The 20082-nt window shown below is 33.0% G+C and overlaps 1 long non-coding RNA gene across 1 annotated transcript; it reads left to right on the forward strand.

The window, feature by feature from the left end:
- The first annotated feature begins 322 nt into the window (after positions 1-322).
- Positions 323-5253, forward strand: LOC132732567 (uncharacterized). Its single transcript, XR_009626070.1, has 2 exons — positions 323-571; positions 3428-5253. It is a non-coding gene; the product is annotated as an uncharacterized LOC132732567 (long non-coding RNA).
- The last annotated feature ends 14829 nt before the right edge of the window (positions 5254-20082 follow it).

Consider the following 20082-nt stretch of genomic DNA (forward strand, 5'->3'; position numbering starts at 1 on the left):
ATCAGAGTACAAAGTTGTTGTAGTGTTTAAGGATTTTAGGGTTTTTAACTTCTGCTTATGAATGATCTAGGATTTTCAAAAAATGAAATTGGTTTAATGCAGCCACCATTAGTAGATGATGTTTTGCCGTTGCTGTACTTATGTCCCTCGGTCAAAGTCATAGCAGTGATGCATTATGTCAGGCATGAGCCCAGGTAACCTGAGTAGAATAAACCAAACATTCTGTAAGCTTCTTTGATTTATGTAGTTTTCTCTCACATGAAAGTACACATAGTCATCAGTGGTATTCAAACTCAGAGCAGTGAGTTGCAAGTGATTTGAAGTCAACTTATCTAAGCCAAGCACACCCCATTGTCTGCTTATCTGAACTCTGTTCTTTGAATTGAATATACATCAAATATCTGATATTGGTTGAGACAGTATTGTTCCAGTTACTACAGCATTCCTTTGGACCACATTAAATATGCATTTGTTAATTGTTATAATGTAAATATTAACCTCATTTCAGGTCATATCTTGGATAAAAATGCTTACCTTCAACAACTAGATATACTGGTCACAGTTAAATTAAGTAAGTACTTGTACAATATCTACAAAATGTGCTAAAATGATACTTTAGACAGTACTTTACCAAATACAATTCTCTTTGCCTGTTTTGTTCATCAACCATGTGAAACTCTATAGTCATCACAGTCCTCTTGTCTTGAGGAAATTTAAGATCAATTACTCTTTTATATATCACCTCTAAAGAGAGCATATATTTTGTTAAGTAAAAATAGCTTGGCCTATAAAGAAATTTGTCAATGATTCCTGTCCTTAACCTCTCACTTTCACAAAAAATAATGATGCAATAAAATTTTTTTATATGGTCTATAATTAATATGCAATTGTAGATATAAATAATTATTATGCCCCCATTTCGAAGAAAAGGGGGTATATTGCTTTGCACTTGTTGGTCCGTAGACCAAATGGTTTCCGAGTGATAACTAAAGAACCCTTAGGCCTAGGAACTTCAAACTTGGTATGGTGATTGGTCATGACCAGTAGATGACCCCTATTGATTTTGGGGTCAAGGGCTCAAAGGTCAAGGTCATATTGACCTTGTAAGCAAAAACGGTTTCCGATCAATAACTAAAGAACCTTAAGGCCTAGGAACTTCAAACTTGGTATGGTGATTGGTCATGACCAGTAGATGACCCCTACTGATTTTGGGGTCAAGGGGTCAAAGGTCAAGGTCACATTGACCTTGTAAGCAAAAACGGTTTCCGATCAATTACTAAAGAACCTTAAGGCCTAGGAACTTCAAACTTGGTAAGGTGATTGGTCATGATCAGTAGATGACCCCTATTGATTTTGGGGTCAAGGGGTCAAAGGTCAAGGTCACATTGACCTTGTAAGCAAAAACGGTTTCCGATCAATAACTAAAGAACCTTAAGGCCTAGGAACTTCAAACTTGGTATGGTGATTGGTCATGATCAGTAGATGACCCCTATTGATTTTGGGGTCAAGGGGTCAAAGGTCAAGGTCACATTGACCTTGTAAGCAAAAAGGGTTTCTGATCAATAACTAAAGAACTTGAAGGCCTAGGAACTTTAAACTTGGTATGGTGATTGGTCATGATCAGTAGATGACCCCTATTGATTTTGGGGTCAAGGGGTCAAAGGTCAAGGTCACATTGACCTTGTAAGCAAAAACGGTTTCCGATCAATAACTAAAGAACTTGAAGGCCTAGGAACTTCAAACTTGGTATGGTGATTGGTCATGATCAGTAGATGACCCCTATTGATTTTAGGGTCAAGGGGTCAAAGGTCAAGGTCACATTGACCTTGTAAGCAAAAACGGTTTCCGATCAATAACTAAAGAACTTGAAGGCCTAGGAACTTCAAACTTGGTATGGTGATTGGTCATGACCAGTAGATGACCCCTATTGATTTTGGGGTCAAGGAGTCAAAGGTCAAGGTCACATTGACCTTGTAAGCAAAAACGGTTTCCGATCAATAACTAAAGAACTTGAAGGCCTAGGAACTTCAACTTGGTATGGTGATTGGTCATGATCAGTAGATGACCCCTATTGATTTTGGGGTCAAGGGATCAAAGGTCAAGGTCATATTGACCTTGTAAGCAAAAACGGTTTCCGATCAATAACTAAAGAACCTTAAGGCCTAGGAACTTCAAACTTGGTATGGTGATTGGTCATGACCAGTAGATGACCTCTATTGATTTTGGGGTCAAGGGGTCAAAGGTCAAGGTCACATTGACCTCTTGGGTAAAAACGGTTTCTGATCAATAACCAAAGAACCCTAAGGCATAGGAATTTCAAACTTGGTATGGTGATTGGTCATGACCAGCAGATGACCCCTATTGATTTTTGGGTTAAGGGGTCAAAGGTCAAGGTCACATTGATCTTGTAGGTAAAAACTGTTTCCGATCAATAACGAAAGAACCCTTAGGCCTAGGGATTTCAAACTTGATATGGTGATTGGGCATGATCAGTAGAGGACTCCTATTGATTTTGGGGTTAAGGGGTCAAAGGGCAAGGTCACATTGACCTTGTAGGTAAAAATGCTTTCCAATCAATAACTTAAGAACCCTGAGGCCTAGGAACTTCGAACTTGGTATGGTGATTGGTCATGACCAGCAGATGACCTATTGATTTTGGGGTCAAGGGGTCAAAGGTCAAGGTCACATTGACCTTGTAGGTAAAAACGGTTTCCGATCAATTAACTAAAAACGCTTAGGCCTAGGAACTTCAAACTTTGTATGATGATTGGTCGTGGCCAGCAGATGACCCCTATTGAGTTTTGGGTCAAGGGGTCAAAGGTCAAGGTCACATTGACCTTTTAAGTAAAAACAGTTTCTGATCAATAACTTAAGAACGCTTAGGCCTAGGAACTTCAAACTTGGCATGGTGATTGGTCATGACCAGCAGATGACCTATTGATTTTGGAGTCAAGGGGTCAAAGGTCAAGGTCACATTGACCTTGAAGGTAAAAACGGTTTCCGATCAATTAATTAAAAACGCTTAGGCTTAGGAACTTCAAACTTTGATGATTGGTCGTGACCAGCAGATGACCCCTTTTGAGTTTTGGGTCAAGGGGTCAAAGGTTAAGGTCATGACCAGTAGGTACTTGATAACCCTTATTAATTGTTTGATCACTGGGTCAGATGTCATGCATAATAACCTTATCACATGACTAATTGGCTGCTGATAGGGGGCATACATGTTTTACAAACATATCTTGTTAATCTTAAGTTTAGTTAGAAAATTTGTTTGGATAATTTGGCCTCTAAATAAATGTCTGTCTTTTGAAGGCAATGCATATCTTATTCAGAATTTAAATTTATTTAAGAATTATCATATGAAGTACTTTATTTATCAAATTTTGAAATATAAAAAAAGTAAAATAGTTTTTTTGTTTATTTTCAGATATTGTTGTCAAGAAGATTTTCCCTATTCATCGTAGAGGAGCAATGGAACATGTGCTTAAACTTTGCATAAGTTTTGTTGAAACTTTCATTTGATATACTGAAGATGGTTGTTGAATATTGTTTGGTAACAATATCTATATGGCTATATGGCTGTAAAGAGAGATGTTGAAAGGTGCAATTTTAGTGCAAAAATGTGCATGTTTAACAACATGTTGAATGAACAAACATTATAATGCAGTAAAACACTAGGAATCATTATGTTTTCAAAACTTTATAACAACTTAGTAAATGTGTCGGAATGTCCATATATCCATCCACCAAGAGGAGGTATCTACATGTTAGTGAAACTTAATACATTATAGATGGATAAATCTCATTGGGGAGAAATGATGTGTTGAATTTTAATATGCCCGAAACAATTTCGGGCATATTATGTTATACCCCCTGGCATCTGTTCCTCCGTACGAACCCAGAGGTACTTGTGTGACTGGGTATCAGTATATAAATAACACATGGGTTTGTTAGTAACAGTAAAAATATCATCCCGAAGAAAATACTGTTACCCAAGGATGATTGTCCATATTATTATTAGGTAGAAGACACCTATTGATTTTGAGGTCACAAGATCAAAGGTCAAGAACTGAAAACAGTTTCCGGAGCATAACTTAAGTTCCATTTGGCACACAGTGTTCAAACTTCATAGTATGATTGTCCATATTGGGTAGAAGACCCCTATTGATTTTGGGGTCACAAGGTCAAGGTCATTATTGCCTTAAAACTGAAAACAGTTTCCGGAGCATAACTTAAGTTCCATTTGGCCCACAGTGTTCAAACTTCATAGGATGATTGTCTATATTGGGTAGAAAATCCCTATTGATTTTGGGGTCACAAGGTCAAAGGTCAAGGTCATTATTACTTTAGAACTGAAAACAGTTTCCGGAACATAACTTAAGTTTCATTTGGCCCACAATATAAAAACTTCATAGGATGATTGTCCATATTGGGTAGAAGACCACTATTGATTTTGGGATCACAAGGTCAGAGGTCAAGGTCACTATTACTTTAAAAGTGAAAACAGTTTCCGGAGAATAACTTAAGTTCCATTTGGCCCACATTTGGCCTAGCGGTGCTCTTGTTAGTTTTCAGCTCAATTTTTTTTAAGAATAAAAGAGTGTGAGCTATTGCTATGTACAGTCATGCCTTACTTTCTTGTTGTCATCCTAAAACTTTAACATTGGCAATTATTTCATTACAAAATGGATTCAATTTTCTTCACAACAACCCTTTTGACAAGACCTTCAAGTAGACCAGACTGAACTTGACCTTGAGTCTTAAAATATCTTGACCTTCCAAGTCACGGTGTCAAATGTTTAAACTGTTAAAATGTTATTCTTTTTAGCTCACCTGAGCTTGCGTTTGAACATGGGTCATCTCAGATGAAAAACTAGGTCACAGGAGCTAAAAATAGAAAAATCTTGTTAACACTCTAATGGCTACTGTTTTCATCCAAATATCCTGGACTGAAAGTTTGTTTTGATGATTTTTATGTCAAATTTGAATATGGGTCACCTGGGGTCAAAAACTAGGTCACACTGCTCAAATATGGAAAATCCTTGTTAACACTCTAGTGGTCACATGTTTGACTCACCTGTCATGAAACTTGGTCAGGATGCTTGTCTAGGTAATTGCTCGGATGAGTTCGAACATGTGTCATCTCAGATGAAATACTAGGTCACAGGAGTTTAATATAATATGGGTTTGATGGGTCAGGTGAGCGATCTAGGGTCATTTTGGCCCTCTTGTTGGCTGTAACTTTGTAAGTAATCAATGGAGTATTTCAAACTTAGACAAAACAACCATTTGGACAAGACATGCTGAAAGGTTGAACAGACCTTGACCTTGAGCTTTAAATCACATTGACTGTCAAGTTCAAATTATTGAATTTTGGTTAAGTTGTCATGAGGGAACGGTTCCCTCTTGCCAGTAACATGGCTCTAAATTTCTATATTACTGCATTTTATTCTATCAAATTGTTATACATGTATCTGTTTTGTTAAGGGGAACGGTTCCACTTTAGAAAGTTTGTTATAGATAAGTTTTGAAATTTATTTTTTATTTTGAGGAGGGAATGGTTCCCTCTTACTGGTAACCTGGCTCTAAATTTCTAAATTATTGCATTTTATTCTATCAAATTGTTATATCTATTTTGTTAAGGGGGAACAGTTCCACTTAAGAAAATTGTTAAGTGATAAGTTTTGAAATTTATTTTTTATTTTGATGAGGGAACGGTTCCCTCTTACTGGTAACCTGGCTCTAAATTTCTAAATTATTGCATTTCATTCTATCAAATTGTTGTATCTGTTTTGTTAAGGGGGAATGGTTCCACTTTAGAAAATGTATCATTGATAAGTTTTGAAATTTATTTTTTTATTTTGATGAGGGAACGGTTCCCTCTTACCATTTACATGGCTCTAAAATTCTAAATTATTGCATTTTATTCTATCAAATTGTTATATCTGTTTTGTTAAGGGGGAACGGTTCCACTTTAGAAAAAGTGTTACAGATAAGTTTTGAAATTTGTTTTTTATATCGATGAGGGAACGGTTCCCTCCTACCTGTAACCTTGCTCTAAATTTCTAAATTATTGCATTTTATTCTATCAAATTGTTTTATCTGTTTTGTTAACGGGGAACGGTTCCACTTTAGAAAATGTGTCGTAGTTTTAAGTTTTGAAATTTGTCTTTTATTTCGATGAGGGAACGGTTCCCTCTTACTTGTAACCTTGTTCGTAATTTCTAAATTATTGCATTTTATTCTATCAAATTGTTATATATATTTTAAGGGGGAACGGTTCCACTCTAGAAAATGTGTCATAGATAAGTTTTGAAATTTATTTTTATTTCGATGAGGGAACGGTTCCCTCTTACCGGTAGCATGGCTCTCAGTTTCTATATTACTGCATTTCATTCTATCAAATTGTTATACATGTACCAGTTTTGTTAAGGGGGAACGGTTCCACTTTAGAAAATTTGTGATAGATCAGTTTTGAAATTTATTTTTTATTTTGAGGAGGGAACGGTTCCCTCTTACCATTTACATGGCTCTAAATTTCTAAATTATTACATTTTATTCTATCAAATTGTTATATCTATTTTGTTAAAGGGGAACGGTTCCCCTTTAGAAAATATGTTATGATAAGTTTTGAAATTTACTTTTTATTTCGATGAGGGAATGGTTTCCCCTTAAGCATAATGTATCTCTTATTACTGAAAATTGCTTTATATTTATCAAAACATGTTGTATTCTGTACATGGCTTTTGTTCTTCGGGGGAACGGTTCCCCCGAAAACATTTGCAAAAGAAACAAAAAATAAAATTTGGATGTTTACTTTAGCTGTTTGTCTTTTACTTTTCACAAAACAATACCATTACTTTAGCTGAAAATAATGTAAAAATAGTGCATTAAAAAGGGGAACGAGTGTATTTCCCCTTTTTAAAATATATCGAGTTACTTGTAACATAGGAATTCTTATATACTTTTTAAATGCACAAGATGACCATATGCCTGTAAGTTCAATCTTTTCTTCTGAAAAAACCTTGTTGCGCTGCAGTGGAGGCAGCTCCAATGTTCCACAGTCTTATTCTTTAGCACACAACTGTACAAGTCCCCATTTGTAGCAATGTGCTATAGACAGCAGTAAATGTGAAACTAACACGGGCCTTTCAAGCTTAAACAATATGAAATAGTTCTTGTACAGTTATGTGATATTTCAACCATTCATTAGGCCAACTGGCTGAAAACCATTTGTTTGACAGGTACCCTCCAAATCTGACATTACTAGAATCTGTGAAAAGATTTAATGACACAGAAGTGACTCAAAGGTCAGGTAGAAACATCGACTTGCCATTAAATTGAAACATGAATGATGACCATGCCAGAAAATCTGTTCTAGCATCTTTTGATAACTGTCTATGATGGTGAGATTTCTTTAAACCAATAGTTAGATCAATGATACGACGTAAAAATGCCCTGCCTGGAACAATAACAGCACAAGCAAAATTAAACAAACCAATAACAGACTGTAGTTCAAGGAGAGTTGCTTTTTCCCGATGCTTGAATTTGTCAAGAGCTAGGCGAATCTTATTAAATTTTTCTTGGGGCAATATTTTCTCCATTAGTACCGAGTCCAATTCAATTCCAACAAAAGACATGATTCTGCATGGCCGACAAGTTTTAGCATGATTAATTGGTAAACCAACTAAAGCACACCAGCAATTAAAATTTGTTAACCTTTTTCACACAGTTGTTAATTGTCCCCAACAAAAAAGAAATCATCTAGAATGTGTGCACAATTATATAAACCAAGTTTGTTTTCTGCAATTCACTGAATATCAGAACTGATCCTGTCAAACAATGCGCAAGAATAGCCCAGACCCATAGGTAAAGTAATAATATCTATCATTTATTTGAATCCAAGAAGTATCAAAATCATCTGGGTGTATAGGAACAATACGATAAGCATTGTTGATGTTTACTTTCATCATGTACGAATACTGACCACAAGCTCTGACTAATGAAACAGCTGTATCAATGTTTGGATAGGAAACCCTACAGTTATTATCTGGGATACCATCATTGAGTTCAATTTCGTTTTAAAGGCATGATAAATATCTGGATTTAAACAACAGACTTGAGTGAGTAAATTAACTTGACATTAATATAATTTATAAGAGAAATATTAATGTGATAATACTATATGATTAATACACATTAAGCATATATTGAAAAATTAATTGTTGTGTTAACTGGTAAAATAGTAATATATGACTGTGATTGAACATAAAAATATTACAATCTATGCAATAAAGTTACATGCAAACAAATTGAAACAATACAGCAAAGGAATTTACAATCTGATAAAACAAATACTAAATGTTTAAGCATAGAAAGGTACCAACAAATAACAAATGATTTAAAAACTAAAAGAAATTCATACTACAACTTTATAAAATAACAAAACAGAACAGTCTATATGGAAAGTGGCTTTAAAATTAAAGCTTTATCTCATATTCCTTAAAATTAAGGAACATTGACTAAGAAAAGAACTCATATTCCTTAAAATCAAGGAACATTGACTAAGAAAAGAATTTCAACTCGTTGAAAATTATCACCTTACAATTAAGGTGTATTTTACTAAAATAATATTTAGCATTAAACAATTACCTTACAACTAAGGCACATTTAACTAAAGTATTCCTTACAATTAAGGACTTTAACAAACTGTTAATTATTAGGGACTTTACGACTAAAGTCGAATAAACCACCTTAAAATTAAGGCGTATTTTACTAAAATAATATTTAGCATTAAACAATTACCTTACATTACAACTAAGGCACATTTAACTAAAGTATTCCTTACAATTAATTACTTTAAGAAACTGCTAATTCTTAGGGACTTTACGACTAAAGTTGAATAAACCACCTTAAAATTAAGGCGTATTTTACTAAAATAATATTTAGCATTTAACAATTACCTTACCACTAAGGCACATTTAACTAAAGTATTCCTTACAATTAAGGACTTTAACAAACTGCTAATTCTTAGGGACTTTACGACTAAAGTTGAATAAACCACCTTAAAATTAAGGCGTATTTTACTTTAAACAATTACCTTACAACTAAGGCACATTTAACTAAAGTATTCCTTACAATTAAGGACTTTAGCAAACTGCTAATTCTTAGGGACTTTACGACTAAAGTCGAATAAACCACCTTAAAATTAAGGCGTATTTTACTAAAATAATATTTAGCAGTAAACAATTACCTTACAATTAAGGCACATTTAACTAAAGTATTCCTTACAATTAAGGACTTTAGCAAACTGCTAATTCTTAGGGACTTTACAACTAAAGTCGAATAAACCACCTTAAAATTAAGGCGTATTTTACTAAAATAATATTTAGCAGTTAACAATTACCTTACAATTAAGGCACATTTAACTAAAGTATTCCTTACAATTAAGGACTTTAGCAAACTGCTAATTCTTAGGGACTTTACGACTAAAGTCCAATAAACCACCTTAAAATTAAGGCGTATTTTACTAAAATAATATTTAGCAGTAAACAATTACCTTACAATTAAGGCACATTTAACTAAAGTATTCCTTACAATTAAGGACTTTAGCAAACTGCTAATTCTTAGGGACTTTACAACTAAAGTCCAATAAACCACCTTAAAATTAAGGCTTATTTTACTAAAATAATATTTAGCATTAAACAATTACCTTACAACTAAGGCACATTCAACTAAAGTATTCCTTACAATTAAGGACTTTAGCAAACTGCTAATTCTTAGGGACTTTAAGACTAAAGTCGAATAAACCACCTTAAAATTAAGGCGTATTTTACTAAAATAATATTTAGCATTAAACAATTACCTTACAACTAAGGCACATTTAACTAAAGTATTCCTTACAATTAAGGACTTTAGCAAACTGCTAATTCTTAGGGACTTTACGACTAAAGTCGAATAAACCACCTTAAAATTAAGGCGTATTTTACTAAAATAATATTTAGCATTAAACAATTACCTTACAACTAAGGCACATTTAACTAAAGTATTCCTTACAATTAAGGACTTTAACAAACTGCTAATTCTTAGGGACTTTACGACTAAAGTCGAATAAACCACCTTAAAATTAAGGCGTATTTTACTAAAATAATATTTAGCATTAAACAATTACCTTACAACTAAGGCACATTTAACTAAAGTATTCCTTACAATTCAGGACTGTAACAAACTGCTAATTCTTAGGGACTTTACGACTTAAGTCGAATAAACCACCTTAAAATTAAGGCGTATTTTACTAAAATAATATTTTAGCATTAAACAATTACCTTACAACTAAGGCACATTTAACTAAAGTATTCCCTACAATTAAGGACTTTAACAAACTGCTAATTCTTAGGGACTTTACAACTAAAGTCGAATAAACCACCTTAAAATTAAGGCATTATTACCTCCTAACTATTTAAATTCATAAATGTATAATAACAATAATGGATGCAAGAACATTATGTATAAAAAAAAACAAATATTTCACTAGCAATTTTCAAGTAAATGTGCAAACATAGTCCTTACAATAATTTGATAATATATAACTATCACATTAAACCACAATTCATATCAGTCCCAAGTTCACTTTGGGACTAAGATGTAAGGTAAATAATTGTCTTCTTCACTTGAGATCCAGGAAATTTCACTTTTCACTTGTTGGTATGTACTTATTATGTAGTCGATCCGGAATATTGGCATGTTATCCGCTATACCCTAAAATCCGCTACTGCCTAAACAACTGTATCTCCTGTATCTCTGGTATAAATAACGTGGCCTAGGTCTGAGAATAAACTGCAACACCACAATGTTGTATCGAACTTGAAATGTAGCGAAAATGTTGACTATTCACAAAACAAGAAGTTCCAGTGATGCACTAGTGAAACAATATCGTTTCCACCTAATTGTACGATAAAGCATTTTGGATGCAGTTCTGATACACTCAGTTCTCAACAGTTAACGTGGTGTTTATTGTAAATCTTTCCTCCATTTATACTTCGAAAATGTACATCTGGGGCCGGGCTAGCATCGCCACCAACGTTAAAGATTTGTTATTGTTACCCTTTTGTCGAAGAAATCGTTCCAACCAGTGTATATGAGATGTTCCTAATATTAGTATAGACATTTTACTAACATAAAATTGAAGAGTTAATCATCCACCGGTGTTTTTATACACATTATGCAGTAATCCAATCGCAAAACGTACTGTAGACACAGATTCCTTTGTTTACAAAAATGTGAAAACAAAGACAGTCAAAATACCAAACTGTGGCAAACATTCCTACAGTGTTAGCTATTGCCGGATAAGTTGTAACCTTCCTGGACTAATGAGCGATCAAACAAAGTATAAGTACCGTGTATAAAAGCAATTTATTGAAAATTGTTATGAATTATTTCTTCTTCTAAAATGGCGGACTTAATCCGCATCAATTATCACATTGTACTTACTCATAACGATAACCTTAGTGTACTTACTAGTACGGCTTTTTCGAACCCAATATATTTCGACCTATGACTAAAGACCTAATGGAACCCACCATCAAGCTTGTAAGTGACCATAAAAACATTTATTTTGCAATAAATTAAGTTTTAATGTTCAAGATATATACTTTGATACCCTGTCAAATCGCATTTATCTGTCGAATAGTTTATTGACAAAGGATGTTACGAATTCTATACAACTACCATTTTTCTATTATTCTATTTTTAGACAGGATCTTCATTCATCTATGGTCCTGCCATATAAATCAAATATTGCCAAATGTTTCAATATTCTATAGAACTTTCAGGGGGAAATTATCTTGATGAATCTAGGTAACGACAAAAATGGCAATTTGGAGGAAAGTTTGGAACCAATTGTGCAAATAAAAGATTGATTAAAGAACTAATTTGTTTAGCGGTCAAAAAGGTTCTCTAAAATTGCTGATTAAAAGCACTCCAGAGATTTTCTTAAACTAGATATCCTTCTTCAACGACTGAACTAACGACCCAAACGATGTTCATGTTTCATTTTATGATCAAAGAAAAAAATCTAGAAAGTTGGTGGTTTTTAAACATACCTTGCTGTACTACATCACGAAATAAATTTGAGTTCCTCGTATGCTTATCGTCAGATAGAAAATGCCTCTGTTTGCATCTTAATTTTGTTTTCATTCATATTTTAGAATTATATCAATATAATCGTATGTAAGGAAAAGTATCTGTTTCACTTTGGCAGTGGTAGTTCATTTTAAACTTCAATTCTATTATATATATTCAAATAATTTAAATGATTAAGTTTTAAATATGTTAAGCGATTTTGTATTGATGAAAGCAGACTTAAAGTGGACAATTTTGATTAGTTTTCCCAGAAGTTTATCTATATTAACACGAACATCTTTTGTTTTAATCAAAGATGGTTTTCTAAAGCAATTTTTCTTTTACCTGTCCAATCTCAATAAAGAATAAAAATACGTACAGAACAACGCAAATAACTATCATTCATTCTGATAATATAGTGCCTTGGTTAAAACAATATGAGCCTTGTCATGACAAAACCAACATAATGGGTTTGCGACCAGCATGGATCCAGACCATCCTGCGCATCCGCGCAGTCTGATCAGGATCAATGCTGTTCGCTATCACTTTCTCTACTTGTTATAGGGTTTGTAAGCAAACAGCATGGATCCTGATCAGACTGCGCGGATGCGCAGGCTTGTCTAGATCCATGCTGGCCGCAAACGCGTTATGTTGGTTTTGTCGCGACGCGGCTCATAGAAGTAACAAGACCAAGCAGCATACCTCCAGATTCATGCCAATTTTCATGAAAATTTTGGAAATGTGTGAAGAAAAAAAAGTAAAATATTGTCAAGTGAACAAAGAAAGTAAACTACACGCTGCAAGCAGGTAAATTATCAAAATAAAGGTCAATAATAAGCAAAAATATCCCTGTTTTAGTCTCGTGGTATAGATTTGGTGAAATGTGTTGCAAATCAGTCATTTATTACATTTAAAATGTAAATTATTATGCTTTTATTTTTCTAAAATGTTAGTACATTTAAGGAGGTTAAAATAATATAAACACCATATCTATATACTGTAAAAAAGTTTGGTGAAGAATAGTTAGAAAAGTTTATATACAATTTTAAATCAGGCATCGTATTGTTGTTTGGCTTATTATTCTTCATTCAACTCGTGCATTTAGAAGCTTTATCTACTGCAACAAAAGAAATTATGTAATTATGTAATTTTTAGTTAATAATTTCCCTGGTGTTTTGCAAATTTGAGCGTCAAAGAAATTATATAATTTATAGTATATATCTTATCTATATTTTGTCTATTTTAAAAAAAATCCCATTTCTATCTGTCTTTTTTGAAAATATGTGTCAGGTTAAAAATGATTTTTAAACATTATGTTAACTTATCGGGTAAGGGTCACGTGATAGCATGGCGGACATACATTTTTTGATAATCATAATAAGAGTAGAAATAAATTGAAACACGGAGTATTGCCAAATATTGTGATGGATTTTGACTTTCATATCTTAACATGTGATTAAGTTCATTCATTCGGAGTATTCTTCTTTTAATATTGACTTTGTGGAGTATAAAAACTAAATTTTCAAGTGATGATCGTTGGCGGGTTTTTTTGAATATCTTCTTCGATGGGCAGAAAAAAACGTACATTATCACAAGCGTCTCCAAATTATTCGATCGAACAATCTGGTAAACGCCTAACTATGTCAGAACAGAGTCCAGTATCACCATCAGCAAGTTTCGTATCACAAAGTAGCACAAGTACCGGGGTATTCATGTCAGTTTTTACCCCCACATACCCAGTTTATGACCCCATATCATTATGCCTCGCAGATGCCACAATCCAATATGCCTATTAATGTTATTTTAGAAAACTTGAGGCTTTGGATAAAAGATTGAACAAATTAGACACTATCGAAAGTCAGATTAACAATTTAACACAGAAAATGGGGTTGATGGATCAACGTGTTCGACAATTGAAAGTAAACTTCAGACACATAACAGTAAATTGATAGAGATTGAAGCTAGTAGAAATTTTGACGCTCAGACATGTGATGAAATCTTAGCAAAACAACATGATTTAGATAAACAGTTAAAAGCGGGAGTTGAGTCTAACAATAAGCTGATGACGTCATATGAATCCTTAAAGCAGGAGAACCGCAGATTAAATGAGGAAGTTATAGATTTGCAGACTAGGTCTATGCGTGATAACCTGCTATTGTTTAATTTTGATGAATGCACCAACGCTGAGGCCCGTAGAGAGGAAAACTGCTGTGATACCATCTACACTTTCTGTGAGAAGGATTTGGGAATTGTGGACGCTAGATCCAGAATTAAAATTGATAGGGCACACCGACTGGGAAAATTCATGTCTAATAAAAAAAGACCTATTGTAGTTAAATTCAATCACTCCCCGGACAAATCGGAAATTAAGCAAAAGATTTATGATAAAAAAGAAATGATCAATATCAAATGCAGTGATCAATACCCTAAAGAAGTTCAGGATCGCAGAAAAAAATTAATTCCGCTTCTATTAAAAGCTAGAGAGGAACACAAGGAGGCTGTTTTACGATTTGATAAACTGTACATAAACGGGGCTTTGTACCGAGGAGTGACGGAGGATGATCGAAATTAGGACAGCAAGGAGCAGTTGAAATTTCTCCTATGGAATACACAAGGGCTTGTAAATAAACTTGATGACACTGATTTTATTAATTATATTAACGAGTTTGATTTTTTGCTTTTTACCGAAACATGGAATTCAAAGATTTCGAATATTGATGTTGACGGTTTTTGTTCATTTTCATGTCCCAGGCCAAAGTTTACTAAGAAAGCTACACGTTATAGCGGAGTTGTTATTATCTATTATAAATCATTTACAAGAAAAATTGAACTAGTAAGTATCAACCATAATTGTATTGTTTGGATTAAGTTACTTAAACAATATTTTGCAACTCCTAGTGATATTTGTTTGTGTACGTGTTATATCCCTCCTAGTAATTCAAACGTTTACAACAACGATGCATCTAGTTTTTTTTGATCAGCTGAATATTGATATACGTAAATATAAAAATTTGGGTGACATATACGTTATAGGTGATTTAAATGCGAGGACAGGTCAACGACCTGATTTTGTAGAAAATATAAACTTAGACCGTTATGTTTATATGCCCGAGGACTCAGATCCGTGTAATTTACCTGCACGAGTTTCGCATGATAGTCATGTAAATAGTTTTGGTTTAAAATTACTATCGTTATGTAAAGAAAATAGCATTTATATTGTAAATGGTCGTCTCGAAAATGGTTTATTTACATGTTACAGTGTTAATCGTGGCCGTAGGGCTGCTAGCGTTGTTGATTTTTAGCTCGACTTTTCTATGAAAAGGGGAGCTATCCTACTCGCCCCGGCGTCGGCGTCGGCGTTAGCGTTGGCGTCACACCTTGGTTAAGTTTTTCGTACCACCCCACTTTATTTCAGAAGTATTACAAGTATGGCTTTGAAACTTACCATACTTGTTCACCATCATAACCTCCATCTACAGACAAGAGTACATAACTCTGTCAAGGTTTTTGACAGAATTATGGCCCTTTTTTGACTTAGAAAGTATATTGAGCTTGGTTAAGTTTTTTGTACCACCTCACTTTATTTCAAAACCATTGGAGGTATTGCTTTGAAACTGACCATACTTGTTTACCATCACGACCTTCATCAACAGACAAGAGGACATAACTCTGTCAAGGTTTTTGACAGAATTATGCCCCTTTTTGACTTAGAAAATACATTGAATATGGGTAAAATCCACTTATTGCCTTAACCCTTTGAGATATTGCTTTGAAACTTTTAATGCTATTTCACATCATTACCCCCATCTGTACGCAAGAGAAGGTAACTCTGTCAAGGATTTGTTTTAAAAATTAAGGCCTTTTATCGACTTAGAATCTTGGTTAAGTTTTTAGTACCAGTCCACTTTTTGACTGAACTGTTTGAGATATTAATTTGAAAGTTGGAATACTTGTTTACAATCATGATTCCCAAACATGTCCAGGAGAAGGTAATTCTGTCAAAGATTTTATTTGAATTATGGCCCTTAACTGTCAATGTTTTGTATTATAGGCAAGCACTAAAAAACTTAAAAAATCTAAAACAATTCATTCCTATCCACTTGTTCACTTTACCATAAATTATGTCATATAAACATTGCTGTAATATTCAAGGGTATCAAACAACTAGTTCACTTTAAAAATACAGAGATTCTTGTATTGCCTTTTACTGCAAAAACTTTTTTTATTGGCAAGCAATAAAAAAGTCGAGCGCGCTGTCTTACGGACAGCTCTTGTTTGTTAACCACTAGTAACAATTTTTCATTGATTTCTAACTTGAAAGTTAATGATTTAACTGAATTTTCTGATCATTGTCCGATTGAATTTAGTTTACATTGTGATAATATGTTTTTTTATCAGTATGATGTGTTAACTTTTGATAAAATTTTATGGGAAGATAATGATAATAATTTATTGTATAATACCCTTGAGGAAAATAAACACTTATTTGAAAACATTATGCATAAACTTGAGGCTGAGGAAAGAGATGTAAATTCGACTATTGATGATCTATCTAAAGTTATTTTTGATATATCTTTCAAGCTACATGGTAAAACATTTAGCATTAAACCAAAAAATAATGTCAAAAAGAAGTCTCTCTGGTTTGATTCTAACTGTAAACATGCTAAAAATTCTTTTTACTGTGACAAAAGAGCATTTAAAGCTGTCCCGTCTGATGAAAATAGAGACAGATTTTACATAGTAGAAAACATTATACTTATACTAAGAGGAAGGCAAGAAGAGATTTTTGTTATACTGAAAAAAATAAATTATCAAATTTAAGTAAACTCAACCCGCGTCAATTTTGGAAATATATTAATAAATTTAAAAATAAAAGTAAGCCAGATTCTTCTGATATAAGCATTCATGAATTTGCCGAATATTTTAAGAGTTTATCTAATTTGAATCAAAGTGATTCTGTGTTTCATGATGAGACCCCTCTTCGTAATGAAAATGTCATTATAGATGAACTTGACTGTCCTTTTACTGTTGATGAGGTTTCTAGAGTAATTAGTAGTCTGAATAGGCATAAAAGCTGTGATTATGATAAAAATGTTGCTGATTTTTTTATTGATTCTAAACACTTTATTTCACCATATTTAGTAGTTATTTTTAATAAAATCTTCGATTCAGGTATATATCCTGATGCTTGGAGTAAAGGCGTGATAATTCCTATTTTTAAAAAGGGAGATGAAGCTAATCCTAGTAATTATAGGGGAATCACTTTAACAAATGTTATGGCAAAAATATTTTCTATTATTCTTCGAAATAGAATTAACAAATGGTGTGAATCTAATGATGTTTTTAACGATTCACAATTTGGCTTCAGAGGTAAACATAGTACAAGCGATTGTATATTTTTATTACATACATTGATTCAAAATATTTTATTTAACAAATCTAAATTATTTTGTGTTTTTATAGATTATGAAAAGGCGTTCGATACTGTTGTTCGTGAAGCTTTGTGGATTAAATTATGTCAATCTAATATTAGCTGTAAGATCATTACAATGTTGAAATTTATTTATGCAAATGTTAAAGCATGCGTTAAATTGTCTTCGAACGTAAATATGTCAGATCTTTTTGATGTCAGTATTGGTTTAAAACAAGGGGAACCTCTCTCGCCTTTACTTTTTATTTTGTTCCTCAATGATATTAATACTTGTTTAGATTTAAATAATCTATCGGAGGGTGATTTGAACCAGTTATCAATGTATATGTTAATTTTTGCTGATGACATTGTTTTATTTACGACGAATGCAGCCAGCTTGCAAGCCCAACTTGATTGCATTTATCAATACTCGATTAAATGGGGCCTTAAGATAAACACCAAAAAGTCCAAAGTTTGTATTTTTGAAAAGAGAAAACAATCTAATTGTTTTGAAAAATTAGAAATTGTAGATAATTTTTGTTATTTAGGTGTAAATTTTATTTACACTGGGAATATGAAAAATGCTGTTAAGGTGCTCTCTGACCAAGCTCTCAAAGCATATAATTGCCTCTTGTCATTATTTACTAGAATAAATCTTGATATCAAAACGAAACTTTCACTTTTTGACTCTATGGTTCTACCTATTTTATTGTACGCCTCGGAAATTTGGGGCATTTATGAATTTAAGGAAATAGATAAACTTCACATAAAATTTTGTAAACATATTCTTGGGGTTCGAACACAATCTTCAAATTTAGCAGTTTTAGGTGAATTGGGTCGTTTCCCTTTATCAGTTTTAATGAAAGAGAGGGCATTGAAATACTGGATAAAAATAATGAGTAATCAACACATGCCTATGTATACACTTTTTAGAGAGCAATGTAATTCCCAAAACGCAAATTCTTGGTCAAATAAAATTAAAAATGTACTTGATAGTCTAGGTTTCAGTGATATATGGTCAAATTTTGACTCTTCCTGTAACTATTTTTGTATTTTGAAACAAAGACTACGCGATCAATATATCCAAAACTGGCAAATGGAGATTCGTAATGTAGCTAAACTTGAATACTATAAACAATTTAAAGTCGATTTTTGTTATGAAAAATATCTAGATATTTTAGCTAAAAGTAAACAAAGAGAGCTATACACTAAATTTAGAATATCAGCACATAATCTCGAAATTGAAGTAGGTAGATATACTGGCATTGAAAGACAAAATCGTATATGTAAACTTTGTCAATCACAATCCGTTGAATCTGAGTATCATTTTTTGTAATGTTGTAATAAATATTATGACCTACGACAGAAATATTTTACAAATAATGCTTGGCCTTCTGTACAAAAGTTCATTAATATTATGTCATCAAAACGTAGAACTAGTATTGTAAAAAATGCAAAGTTTAAACAGAAGCTTATAAATTGAGAAGTCTAACCCTTGAAAATAATGCTGCTTCGTAGGTCTTATTACCTTTGTGAGTTAAAAATTGTGTTAATGGTGATTATTTATTATGTAAAGATTAAATGTGTATTCATTTGTGTATCTTTTATGTATACTGTATGTCTTGACCATGTGTATTAGTATGTGTAAATGGTCAAAGGCATTATTATGCCGATTTGCCAATAAATGAAATGAAATGAAATGGTAATAAGTGTATCAGGGGAGATGATTGAGTAACGCTGATGTGTACATCATAATAATTTTGATAATCGTGAAAAGTAATGTAATCGATCAATAATCGATTAATAGTTTCCATTAATAAGAAGTAATTATTGATCATGCATTTTTCTGATTACCTTAATCATAATTTAAACGACAACAAGCAAAGATACGCGCAGTCTGATCAGGATCCATGCTGTTCGCTATCAGTTTCTGTACTTGTAATAGGGTTTGTAAGCGAACAGCATGGATCCTGATCAGACTGCGCGGATGCGCAGGCTGGTCTGGATCCATGCTGGTCGCAAACCCACTATGTTGATTTTGTCATGACACGGCTCATATGTTTGACATTTTTTTTATTTTGTTTTATAGTTTAGTACACAAATGCTCCCCTTGAATTGTTTCCCTTTCAAACTATTTTGAAGTTACAAATGGTCTGGCTAAAAAAGTCAGTTATTCAAAGAAAATGTTAAAAAGTCAACCATAGCCTAACCAAATGTCAATCTTACATAAAAAATAACGAAATCCCTTCAGAACGCATTATATGGCATAACTGAAAATGTTCCAAGCTCGGTTTCATCGGGACTGTTCATAAACGATAGTAGTAAATGAGGATACAGCCAATGTCCCCTAGCACCGGCTTAAGCACAACAAACATGTAATTATAAAATTGTGTATATTATATCTGAATTTAGAAAAATTAGCAGATATGTTCATATGGCAGTTAACATGTGAACTTTAAGTCTGACAGGTTCTTACCATTTAATAAATAGCAGGGTATGGTGCATCATACTAATAAATGTCAAAATATATTCCTATTTAACATCGTTCTTAA

This window comes from Ruditapes philippinarum, unplaced genomic scaffold (genome assembly GCF_026571515.1).
Source record: "Ruditapes philippinarum isolate M1 unplaced genomic scaffold, ASM2657151v2 ctg9174_1_1_1_1, whole genome shotgun sequence".
Classification (NCBI taxonomy): Eukaryota; Metazoa; Mollusca; class Bivalvia; order Venerida; family Veneridae; genus Ruditapes; species Ruditapes philippinarum.